The sequence below is a fragment of the Sapajus apella genome, unplaced genomic scaffold, assembly GCF_009761245.1.
Source record: "Sapajus apella isolate SASKATOON/1434 unplaced genomic scaffold, GSC_monkey_1.0 scaffold46, whole genome shotgun sequence".
NCBI classification, from domain to species: Eukaryota; Metazoa; Chordata; class Mammalia; order Primates; family Cebidae; genus Sapajus; species Sapajus apella.
Window position 1 is genome coordinate 352939 of NW_022436986.1, and position 12577 is coordinate 365515.

Sequence of the window (12577 nt, forward strand, 5' to 3'; positions counted from 1 at the left end):
GTATGAAATAAGTGTTAGTCTTATTATACTTGAGTATTTCCATGAAGTCAGTAAGAATAATTATGTGCCAGCCAGGTGCAGTGGTTCACACCTGTAATCCCAGAACTTTGGGAGGCTGAAACAGGTGGCTCACTTGAGGCCAGAATCCTAGGCAACATGGAGAAACCCCATCTCTACTAAAAATAAAAAACTAGCCAGACGTGGTGGCACACTACTGTAGTCCAACTATTTAGAAGGCTGAGGCACAAGAATCACTTGAATCTTGGAAGCAGAGATTGCAGTGAACCCAGATCATGCCACTGTACTCCAGTCTGGGCAACAGAGCAAGATTCTGTCAATAAAAAGAAAAAATTATTTGCCATATTGGCGCTTTTTTAAACTGGCTTTACTGGAACTTTATTCCATAAGGAATTTCAGATTAGACTTCAATGCCTGGAGCCTAGCTTGTGCCTGCAGATACCTGTGTTAATTGGGTGAATTCCCAAGATATTTTGGGGATCCTGGGCCTATCAGAAAGTGGCTCTTTTTTTTTTTTTTTGAGATGAAGTCTCACTCTGTTGCCCAGGCTGGAGTGCAGTGGTGCAATCTCAGCTCACTGCAACCTCTGCTTCCCAGGTTGAAGTAATTCTTGTGCCTCAGCCTCCCAAATAGCTGGAATTACAGGCACATGCCACCATGCCCAGCTAATTTTTGTATTTTTAGTAGAGACGGGTTTTTGCTTTGTTGGCCTATTGGCCAACTGGTCTCAAACCTCTGACCTTGCCTTCAAAAGTGCTGGGATTACAGGCATGAGGTATCACACGTGGCCCAGAAAGTGACATTCTTTACTTACCACAGGTCAGGAACCTGTACAGGAACTGTGTGGATAAGGCATGAGGCCAGCTTTCCCAAGGGGCTTTTATTGGCTCTGTAAGCCAACTTTGATTCCTTAAAGCAGCATATTTATATCTGAAAGTATGTCATTTCAATCAAATCCTTGGTAAAATAACCAGTGTCTTCAATTGTATCCTGTTACAAAAGAACAGATTCTTATTGAACTTACCCAAATAACTAGACTGCCATAAATTAAGTATATTTGCAAATAGTTTTCAAATTCTGGAGAAATCAGGTAGAGATAATATGCTTCAGATTTTGCTCATGGGAATATAGTTTACCCAATTGTTAAAAAGCTGTAAATCACTCAAAGAAAAGGGGTTTTCTGGACTCAGAAACAAAAGAATGATCAATGCTTCAAACAAAGTCATAAAATTTTTTTTCAGTTTTCCATTAGTTTAGTCCATGTCATTAACGCCAGTCCTGCTCAATGTTTATAAACACATTAGCTATCTATGGGAGTCTTAGCAGTTTTTCCCCTATTCTAGTGTCATCATCTCCAAAGTTATCAGAAACCTGCCTTCAAGAACACCTGTCAGAGTCATATAGTTAATTATAAAATCATCTTTTGAAAAGGACAAAAGTAGGCCAGGTGCAGTGGCTCATGCCTGTAATCCTAGAACTTTGGGAGGCTGAGGTGGGCAGATCACTTGAGGTCAGGAGTCTTCCAGCCTGGCCAACATGGCAAAGCCCCATCTTTACTAAAAATACAAAAATTAGCCAGGCATAGTGGCACATGCCTGTAATCCCTGCTACTTGGGAGGCTGAGGTAGGAAAATAACTTGAATTTGGGAGGTGGAGGTGCATTGAGCCAAGATGGCACCCCTGCACTCCAGACTGAGTGACAGAGTGAGACCCTGTCTCAGAAAAAAAAAAGGATAAAAGTAAAACAACTGTGGATGACAAAACTCTTGGAACGGTCATAGACACAATTGACAAGAAAATCTGATTACTTCTGTGGCATACAACAATTTCATATAATAATCATAATTACTACTGATAACATATACTAAAACACATCTGAATCACAGGAATCTCATACAATTCTGGAACATATACTCACAATACATTTATATAAATATAATATGAAGAAGGTTAAACACCATTTCACGTGACAAAACTTCCTATATGATTTTATTATATCAAATAATTCAAATATGACTTCTTTGCACTTCAGGGGACCTAATATCAAAAAAATTAATTAGAACCAAAGTTAGAATTTGATTTTGGAAGCTTTGTCAAATATAACACTTGATATCACAAAATAGGATTATCGTAAAATAACTCATTCATTTAGCCAAAATGATAACTGAAAGATTTCAAAAAGGAAAAAACTTTTATTCTTTGAGAGGAGACTTAATTTCCCAAACAATAAACCCTAATAAAGACAGCATGAGGACAACTAAATCTTTCAAAATTTTATAAACAGGCTGGGTGTGGTGGCTCATGCCTGTAATCCCAGGACTTTGGGATGCCGAGGCAGGTAGATCACTTGAGGTCAGGAGTTCAAGACCAGCCTAGCCAACATAATGAAACCCTGTCTCTACTAAAAATTCAAAAATTAGCCAGATGTGGTGGCATGTGCCTGTAGTCCCAGCTATTTGGGAGGCAGAGGCAGGAGAATTGTTTGAACCCATGAGGTGGAGGCTGCAGTAAGTTGAGATTGTGCCACTGTACTCCAACCTGGGCAACAGAGCAAGACTCGGTCTCAAAAAAACTTTTATAAACAAAATCTATAAAATTTTAGTCATCTTGACCATAAGATATAATTTCCATAAATTTTTTATAAGTTGTATAACCTTTTATTAATAAGTAGGCTAATGCTCTAAGAAAATGCTTGAAGACCAGCCATATACGGGTCTTGCATCAGTGAGCTTTTGACATTAACGGTTAGGTTTATAGAGAAACTGAACTAATTTAATCTCTCAACATCAGCCCTTACAATCTGATGCACCCACCTCTTCCACGATAGTCCTTGAGTCTTAGAAAGTTAAATACTTTTCATTTCTGGTCCTGTGTCTCAGGAAAGCAGTTTATTTTGATTAGCATCTTCTACCAGGTCTGAAAATGAGGCTTTAACTCCTGTCAGTGTTTAAGATTTAGCAGCACTTGGTGTCCTTTTTAGACCCAAGAGTCAAACCCTGTAACTTAATGGCATAAAAATTTGAAAAGCACATACAGAAAGTTACATGAATGCAATAATCTTAATTTAGAATGTTTTTAAATTTCATTCTAAGTAAACCAAAACTTATAATAATAATATAGAAATTATTTCAATAAAACATAAAAATCTGATTGTTAGGCCAGTTACCAAAAGGCAAAAGAAAAGACCTTCTGCAGTACAATTTCTGTTCCCTATGGGGAATCCATTTAGATAATCTGCAAGTCAAAACTAATGAAAATAGTACTTGAATTAGACATAGAAAGAATGTTTACTGGGTCATAAGTGAAAACTTTCATTTATAGAACACTTTAAAGCCAAGAGCACAGGATATTATGTTAGAAGAAAACATTTCCTTTAGACCTTTAAGATAAAACATTTTTAGCATGAGGCCACAACAAATAGTTAGAACCTAAGGGGAAAAAAACTTACAGGAGCTGAAAATGAGTTGAAGGAGAGTTATTATTTTAGGCCTTTTAAAAGGAGAGAGAGAAAGCTGAAAACAGCAAAATGCAATAAAAGTTGAACTTTGGGCTTAAAAAAATTTAAATCTCTTGTAATTTTATTAAGAGTAAATCAATATCTTAAGAAAATTTTGTCATTCTAACCAATTCTTTAGTGTTTGATTTTTTTAGATCAAAACCCAGTCTCTAGAAACACTATTATAAATAGTTGCCCTTTAACTACAGACAACTTGATATAAATCATTTATAACATGCTTGGACTTCCTGTTTTATCCTAGGCAACCCTCTTTCTTAAATAACCAGTTATTTTATTTTAGGACAAAAAATTTACCACACAAGATTCTTTCTTACACAAAATTATTTTCCCTGTCTTGCCAAAAACAACTCTTTATATTTGAAACTTTACATTGCTCTTATTTACTGATTACCTGTATCTTATTTCATAAATAACTTTTAAATAACCTTGGAATTAGGCAAAAATTATTTTTCTTTAAATAAGAACACATTTCTTTTTTTAGAAAAATATATTTCTATAATTTTTTAAAAAGGAAATGACCCATTTAATGAATATCTATTATTTAACTTAATAAAACTTTAGATTTTAAATTACATAAGATTATTTACAAGCATTTATTCCATTACATTTACCTAATTAATTTTTTTAAGTAGTTTACCCAGATTACTTATGAAAACTATGATAGCTATCATTTAAAGTTATTTCTCTGATGGCCAGCCCAGTGGCTCATGCCTGTAATTCCAGTACTTTGGGAGGCCAAGGCAGGAAGATCACTTGAGACCAGGAGTTTAAGACCAGCCTAGCCAACATGGCAAAACTGCATCTCTACCAAAAATACAAAAATGAGCTGGGCCATAGTGGTGCATCCCTGTATTCCCAGCTACTTGGGAGGCTGAAGCACAAGAATTGCTTGAACCCGGGAGGCAGAAGTTGCAGGCTGCAGTGAGCTATGATCACACCATTGCACTCCAGCCTGGGTGACAGAGCAAGACTCTGTCTCAAACAAACAAACAAACAAACAAAAAGCAACAGAAATAAACTTATTTGCTTGTTAATCATTTGTTTTTTGTTTTCCTTCAACTTTTAACTTCCAGGGTACATGTGCAGGACGTGCAGGTTTGTTACATAGGTAAATGTGTGTCATGGTGGTTTGCTGCACAGATCAACCCATTACCCTGGTATTAAGCCCAGCATCCATAGCTATTCTTCCTGATGCTCTCCCTCCCACCAAGAGGCCCCAGTGAGTGTTATTCCCTCTCATGTGTACATATGTTCTCATTGTTCAGCTCCCACTTATAAATGAGAACATGCAGTGTTTGGTTTTCTGTTCTTGCGTTAGTTTGCTAAGGATAACAGCTTCCAGCTCCCTCATGTCCCTGCAAAGGACATGATCTCATTCCTTCTATGGCTGCATAGTATTCCATGGTGTGTATGTACCACATTTTCTTTATTCAGTCTATCACTGATGGGCATTTGAGTTGATTCCATGTCTTTGCTATTGCGAATAGTGCTTCAATGAATATACACATGCATGTATCTTTATAAGAGAATGATTTGTATTCATTTGGGTATATACCCAGTAATGGGATTGCTGGGTCAAATGGTATTTCTGCCTCTAGATCTTTGAGGAGTTGCTACACTGTCTTCCATAATTTACACTCCCACCAACATTATAAAAGCATTCCTTTTTCTCTGCAACCTTGACAGCATCTGTTGTTTCTGGACTTTTTTTTTTTTTTTTTGGGACGGGGTTTCACTCATGTTTCCCAGGCTGGAGTGCAATGGCGCGATCTCGGCTCACCGCAACCTCCGCCTCCTGGGTTCAGGCAATTCTCCTGCCTCAGCTTCCTGAGTAGCTGGGATTACAGGCACGCACCACCATGCCCAGCTAATTTTTTGTATTTTTAATAGAGACGGGGTTTCACCATGTTGACCAGGATGGTCTCGATCTCTTGACCTCGTGATCCACCCGCCTTGGCCTCCCAAAGTGCTGGGATTACAGGCTTGAGCCACCGCGCCCGGCGTTTCTGGACTTTTTAATAATCGCCATTCTGACTGGTGTGAGATGATGTCTCACTGTGGGTTTTTGGGGTTTTGTTTTGAGGCAGAGTCTCACTTTGTCACCCAGGTTGGTTTCAAGCAGTTCTATTGCCTCAGCCTCCTGAGGAGCTGGGATTACAGGCACGCACTACCATGCCCAGTTAATTTTTGTATTTTTGGTAGAGATGAGGTTTCACCATGTTGGCCAGGCTGGTCTCAAATTCCTGACCTCCAGTGATCTGCCCACCTTGGCTCCCAAAGTACTGGGATTACAGGCAAGAACCACTGCATATAGCTTCATTGAGGTTTTGATTTGCATTTCTCTAATGATCAGTGATGTTGACCTTTTTTCATATGGTTAACCATTTTTATAACCTGTGAATTTCAGATTTTCCTAAGTAAGAAACTTAAGGTTAGATAAATGGTGTTTTGTTTACCAATAACTCAGCATTTAGCTGTTTTCATTAACTAAACAATATTTAAATGCCTTATGTATCAAATTTTACATAAACAACATTTCTCTTTTGGGCTACATTCATAGCTTTATAACATTCATGCCAAATGTTGACATCTAGCAGAGACAAATATAAAACCACTTGACCAATAAATCTAAACAATAATGTATGTTGACAATTCTGAAGCCATTTCTATTTCTACTTCACCAATATTTTTTTTTTTTTAATTTTTTTTGAGACGGAGCCTCGCTCTTGTTACCCAGGCTGGAGTGCAATGGCACGATCTCGGCTCACCGCAACCTCCGCCTCCTGGGTTCAGGCAATTCTCCTGTCTCAGCCTCCTGAGTAGCCGGGATTACAGGCACGTGCCACCATGCCCGGCTAATTTTTTGTATTTTTAGTAGAGACGGGGTTTCACCATGTTGACCAGGATGGTCTCGATCTCTTGACCTCGTGATCCACCCGCCTTGGCCTCCCAAAGTGCTGGGATTACAGGCTTGAGCCACCACGCCCGGCCTACTTCACCAATATTTTAAAAACCAGCTTATTTATTAGAGATTTACTTAAGTCACAGGAACTTGAAAAAGCATTTGGTTTAAAGTCCCATTTTTTTCTGATAAAGTATTTGATTCAAGCACTTTTTTCCTTAAGCCAATTAATTAAAGTTCTTTTATATATTTTTAGTAATGAAACATCATATACATGACATATAAATACATAGATGTATTACACAAGCACATAGAATCAGATCTTACAGACCCATAAGATCCCTTTTTTCCTTCTTTAGATTTGCAAATTCTTTTCTTTTCTTTTTTTTGCAGCAAAGAAAGAGTTTAATAATCACAGGGCTAGCCAAGTGGTAGTGAAATGGGAGGAGTTTTCCTTTATCACCCTTGGGTGTGCAACAGGGGTGTAGCTTGTTTCTTCAGTGCCCCCATGCTTGAACCCCCAGGGGAGCATGGGGATGGGTAGGCTGTGGGGACATGGGCTCCAACCCCATGGCAGTGTCTAGGGTTGAATGTTTACAGCTCCCAAAGCCCAAGTGGGCATGTGTTACACTGTGCTCTTTCAGTTTAGCCATCAGCAGGTGACTTGTGTTAATCAGCTCAATTAGACCCTCTGCCTTATCACAAGGACAGAGGGCCTTCTGTGTCCTGGGGGTTCTTGCCCTAGTGTACCCAAACAATTGGATCACACATGGTCTTGGAGAATGAGTGCAAGGATTTATTGAGCGGTGGAAGTAGCTCTTAACAGATGGATGGGGAGCCAGAAGGAGGATGAAGAGGGAAGGCGGTCTTCCCCTGGAGTTGGGCTGCTCAGTGGCCAGGCTCTCCTCTGACCGCCCTCAGCCAAATTTCCCTCCACATCCATGTTGCTCTGCTCTCAATGGCCTGCCGGATTCTGTTGGTGTGTTCTTCTGCCAGTGTGTTCCACTTGACGTCCAGTTGCTGTGTGTGTGTGCCCAATAGGATCTCTTATAGGCACAGGATGGGAGTGTGACGGGCCAGGGTGGTCTTGGAAAATGCAACATTTGGGCATAAAAACAGGAGTGCCTGTCCTCACTTAGGTCTGTGAGCATAACAGCAAAAATGGAGCCCTCGCCAGAGACCCTGCCTTTCTCTACCCAGCACTTCCCTGACCCTCTCCCGTATCAGTAGGATGGGAGAAATTTCTCAAATCTGCCTCCCAATTTCTTGATTACCTGTTTTATCCTAGGCACCCTATTAATCTAGGTAGTGGTCAGCTAGATACCCCTAAATTTACATATTAAAGGAACAACTCTTAGGCAAAAAATTAGATAGGGAAATTTACATTTCAAAGTACAAAGAGAAAGAATCTGGTAGTGTTAAAAGGTAGATTAAAAATGGATGCCAAATCAAACAAAAAATTATAGAAATCTATCATAGAATTGTATAAGCAGACCAATTTTATTTAGATAGGTATTTCTAAATAAAAGCTAGTTCTAAATAGGATCTTTGAGCTCTGGGCAGCACCCACAGTGAATCTTGAGTCTCCAAAAAAGAGATAATTATTATCAGGCTAGACCACGTGAGGCTTTTACAGTACACTTTTTTTTTTAAACAAAGACATTTATCTAACTGTCTAAACTACACTATTCCTTGATTTAAATACCAAAGAGTAGCTCTGTTGTAATATGATTTTAGTAAAAAAAAATCAGGTAACACAATATAAAAACAAACAGTTTAAGATCTGAGATGAACCTGTCTGTTTACACTCTTAGGGTTCCATAAGAAAAAACAGAGATTTCTTCCCAAAAGAGAGTCTGGCACCTTCTCTGTTTTCTTTAAGGAATCCCAGGCTGTTAGAAACTATTTTAAGGTTCCTTATGCAGCAGAGGGTGGCAAGAGAAAGGAGAGACAGCAGAAGTAAATGAAGAAAACAGAATTCAGTTGACTAAGAAGAAAAAAAACAGACTTTTTCTCAAACAAAAAAAAAAAAAAGAAAAAAACAAAACAAGGTCCTAGGAGAGAAAACCACAAAGGCCAAACACACACACACACCGCTTGGATATTAGCTTTTAATTAAGCTGACTTTAAAACACTGAGCTCCTTTAAAAACTTTTTTTGGCTGGATGTGGTGGCTCATGCCTGTAATCCCAGCACTTTGGGCGGCGTACACTAGCAGATCACCAGAGGTCAGGAGTTTGAGACCAGCCTGGTCAACATGGTGAAACCCTGTCTCTACCAAAAATACAAAAATTAGCTGGACATGGTGGGGTACACCTATAATCCCAGCTACTTGGGAAGCTGAAGCACGAGAATTGCTTGAAGTCGGGATGCCAAGGTTGCAGTGAGCCAATATTGCACCACTGTAGTCCAACCTGGTGACAGAGCGAGACTTCATCTCAAAAAAAAAAAAAATTCTAAATCTCACTACCATATTTTAGCTAGGACAAATTTTTGATATTTCAAAAATAACACAAATATCAAACTAGAAAAGGCTTGATTTAGGAATCAAACCCAGCCTGTTGTGGTGAAAAAAACCGGCAAAACCTTAGCTACCAAACTACAGTGTGTGACGACAATGACTGCTCTTTCAGTTTGGCTTGGCTGGCAAAAAGGTGGCCTTGTTATGTAAATAAAACCCTTCAGGTAGTCAAAATCAAAAATCTTCCTTTTTTTTTTCTTTTGCTGTCCTGGCCATTTTTTTCTCACCCTTCCCCTCCCCACCTTTTTCCCAGCTGTGGGAATTTAGCCAATTCGGAGGCTTTGTTCCTCATACTTTGGAACTTTCCTTCATATTTGATCAAGTCGGATAGAGTTGGTCAAACCCAATGGGAAAAATGTCGCGGGTGAGTGGCGACTATCTGGGCTAGTAATGCAGGAGTAAAAGAATTTACCAAGACAGGCTGGGCACCTGTAATTCCAGCACTTAGGGAAGCCAAGGCAAGTAGATCACTTGAGGTCAGGAGTTTGAGACCAGCCTGGCCAACATGGCTGAGTGTGGTTGTTCATGCCTGTAATCCCAGCACTTTGGGAGCCTGAGGCTGGCAGATCACTTGAGGAGTTTTAGACCATCATGGCCAACATGGTGAAATGCCATCTCTACTAAAAATACAAAAATTAGTTGGGCGTGGTGGCATATGCCTGTAATTCCAGCTACTCAGGAGGGTGAGGCAACAGAATCGCTTGAACCCAGGAGGAGGAGGTTGCAGTGAGCCGAGATCGTGCCACTGCACTGCAGCCTGGGTGACAGAGTGAGACTCTGTCTCAGAAAACAAAACAAAACCAAAAACTTACCAAGACTGTTGTCGGTAAAGAAAGGCAGATTTATTAGAGAAAGTATGAAAATATGTTGCAAAAAAAGCAATGGGCAGAATTATCAGGGACATATGAACCAGAGCAACTCCATCTTGAATGGGGCTGGGTAAAATCAGGTTGAGACCTGCTGGGCTGCATTCCCAGACGGTTAAGGCATTCTAAGTCAAAGGATGACATAGGAGGATAGCACAAGATAAAGGTCATAAAGACCTTGCTGATAAAAACAGGTTGCAATAAAGGAGCCGAAGCTAGCCAAAACCCACCAAAACCAAGATGGCCATGAGAGTGACCTCTGGTTGTCCTCACTGCTATACTACCACCAGGGCCGTGGTGGTTTACAAATGCCATGGCAACATCAATAAGTTACCTTATATGGTCTAAAAAGGAGAGGCATGAATAATCTACCCCTTGCTTAGCATATAGTCAAGAAATAACCTCTGCGCAGTGGCACATGCCTGTAGTCCCAGCTACTCAGGAGGCTGAGGCTGGAGGATCACTTGAGTCCAGGAGTTCTAGGCTGTAGTGCACTATGCTGATTGGGTGTCCGAACTAAGTTCAGCATCAGTATGGTGACTTCCTGGGAGCAGGGGACCACCAGATTGCCTATGGAGGAGTGAACCAGCCCAGGTTGGAAACAGAGCAGGTCAAAACTCCCGTGCTGATCAGTAGTGGGATTGCACCTGTGAATAGCCACTGCACTCCAGCCTAGGCAACATAGCAAGATCCCATCTCTTAAAAAATAAATAAATAAATAATAAATAACCATAAAAATGGGCAAACAGCAGCCCTCAGGGGTTTGAGACCAGCATGGCCAACATGGTGAAACCCTGTCTTTACTAAAAACATAAAAATTAGTGGTGTAGCCATTCTTGGAGTAGTCATTCTTTCTTCCTTTACTTTCCTAATAAATTTGATTTCACTTTATGGATTAGCCCTGAATTCTTTCTTGTGTGAGATCCAAGAGCCCTCTCTTGGGGTTTAGATTGGGACCCCTTTCAAGTAACAGAATCAGCAAGAGAGGAGCTGACCGCATGGAAACAAAGACTTGCTGGAGATTTTACAGGCTGGTTCTTGGGCTGTAGAGTGCTACATGCAGTACTGAGAATGACAAGGTTGCAGAGGAGCTAATTTGCAATTTTTCTGTCAGCCAAGGTGTTCGATGATAAATAGAACCATTTGATGATAAGCAGGAAGACTGTGAGTTATGTATATTATCTGCGCAGGAGGGCTATGCGTTCTGGGCCACAAAGAAAGGCAGATCTATTATAGCCTATCTGCTTTATCTCTTTGCTTTCCCCTGATCCTTTTCCCTAATTGGGCCTCCACAAAAAGAGAAACAACAACAAAAACAGGAACAAACAAACAAAACAAAAAACAATTATCCAAACAAATAATCATACAATGTATACAATTACTAAGCGCTCTAACAATAAGGAGAAATTAAGACTAGCATGTTGTTAATCTTAACTTTAGCCAAGACCAAAACCCAATTCAGCTACTTACCGAGGAACGGAGCTCAGACTGAAGACTGCTCTCCATCATCCTAGAAACAGGAAAAAGCTCAAACTCACTTTTCTTGTTGGAAGGGAACTGAAACTCCAGAAAGGAGTTACCTGCCCACCATCAGCATGGAAGCGGGAAAATTTGCCTTCCTTGTTGGAAGCAAGTAAAATTCCAGGAAAGCTGTACAGCAAAATAAACATTAGATCTCAACCAAATTTGGGGAGACCAGGGATTCTCTGGAGGGAAGGGAGCTCCCAGGCATCAGCAAATTGTTCTGTTGGTTTGAGTCATAAGGATAGCTCAAGCTGGTACTAAGCACCAAAAGGAGATTTCTCAAAGGTCAGGGGCACCTCCACTCAGAATCCCTTCATGGTTACCAAATTGTGAACTCAAAATATCTGAGATAGGTCTTGATGAATTCTTCTAGTTTATTTTGCCAAAGTTAAGGATACATCCATAACACAGCCTCAGGAGGCCTTGATGATGTGTACCCAAGGGAGTTAGTGTACAGCTTGATTTTATACATTTTAGGGAGCCGTGAGGCATCAATCAATATGTTTAAGATATACATTGGTTCAGTCTGGAAAGCCAGGACAACTGAAAGTGCAGGGAAAGGAAGGTTTCCAGGTCATAGGTAGATAAGAAACAAAAGATTGCATTCTTTTGAGTCCTTGATTAGCCTTTCTCTGAATACACAATTTAGTCTGGCTCAGTGAATCTGCATTTTATAAAAACAATAGGGCAGAGGAGGCAATCAGATATGCATTTGTCTCACAGGGATGACTTTTTGTCCCACACCAATCAGTTTACATTAATAGATTTATATTGATAAACTATCAGTTTACATTGCCAGGGTGAAATTCAACAGAACTGTTTTAGAGTAAAGATCTTGAGGCCCACAAGGAATTTCCCTTTGGGCAAATTGTGAGGGAGATATGTAGCTTTTTTATCTTTGTAGTTATCTTCTTCAGGAATAAAATGAGAGGCAGGTTTTCCTAACATAGTTCCCAGCTTGACTTTCCTCTTGGCTTAGTGATTTTGAGGTCTGAGATTTATTTACCTTTCACAGATCTAAAGGTGGAATTTATAATTAAAAGTGATTCAGGCCGGGCGCGGTGGCTCAAGCCTGTAATCCCAGCACTTTGGGAGGCCGAGGCGGGTGGATCACGAGATCAAGAGATCGAGACCATCCTGGTCAACATGGTGAAACCCCGTCTCTACTAAAAATACAAAAAATTAGCTGGGCATGGTGGCGCGTGCCTGTAATCCCAGCTACTCAGGAA

General features: G+C 40.1%; 1 long non-coding RNA gene across 2 annotated transcripts in view; it reads right to left on the reverse strand.

The window, feature by feature from the left end:
• Nucleotides 1–739: 739 nt before the first annotated feature.
• Nucleotides 740–12577, reverse strand: part of LOC116524633 — a 23128-nt gene continuing 11290 nt past the window's right edge. Inside the window, exons 2-4 of one of the 2 annotated variants that reach the window (XR_004257421.1) lie at nucleotides 11295–11334; nucleotides 2832–2934; nucleotides 740–1008 (exon numbers count right to left, since the gene is read on the reverse strand). This is a non-coding gene — a long non-coding RNA (uncharacterized LOC116524633). Of the gene's footprint in view, nucleotides 1009–2552; nucleotides 2935–11294; nucleotides 11335–12577 lie in introns of those variants that run through there. The other variant, XR_004257420.1, reaches the window with a different exon arrangement.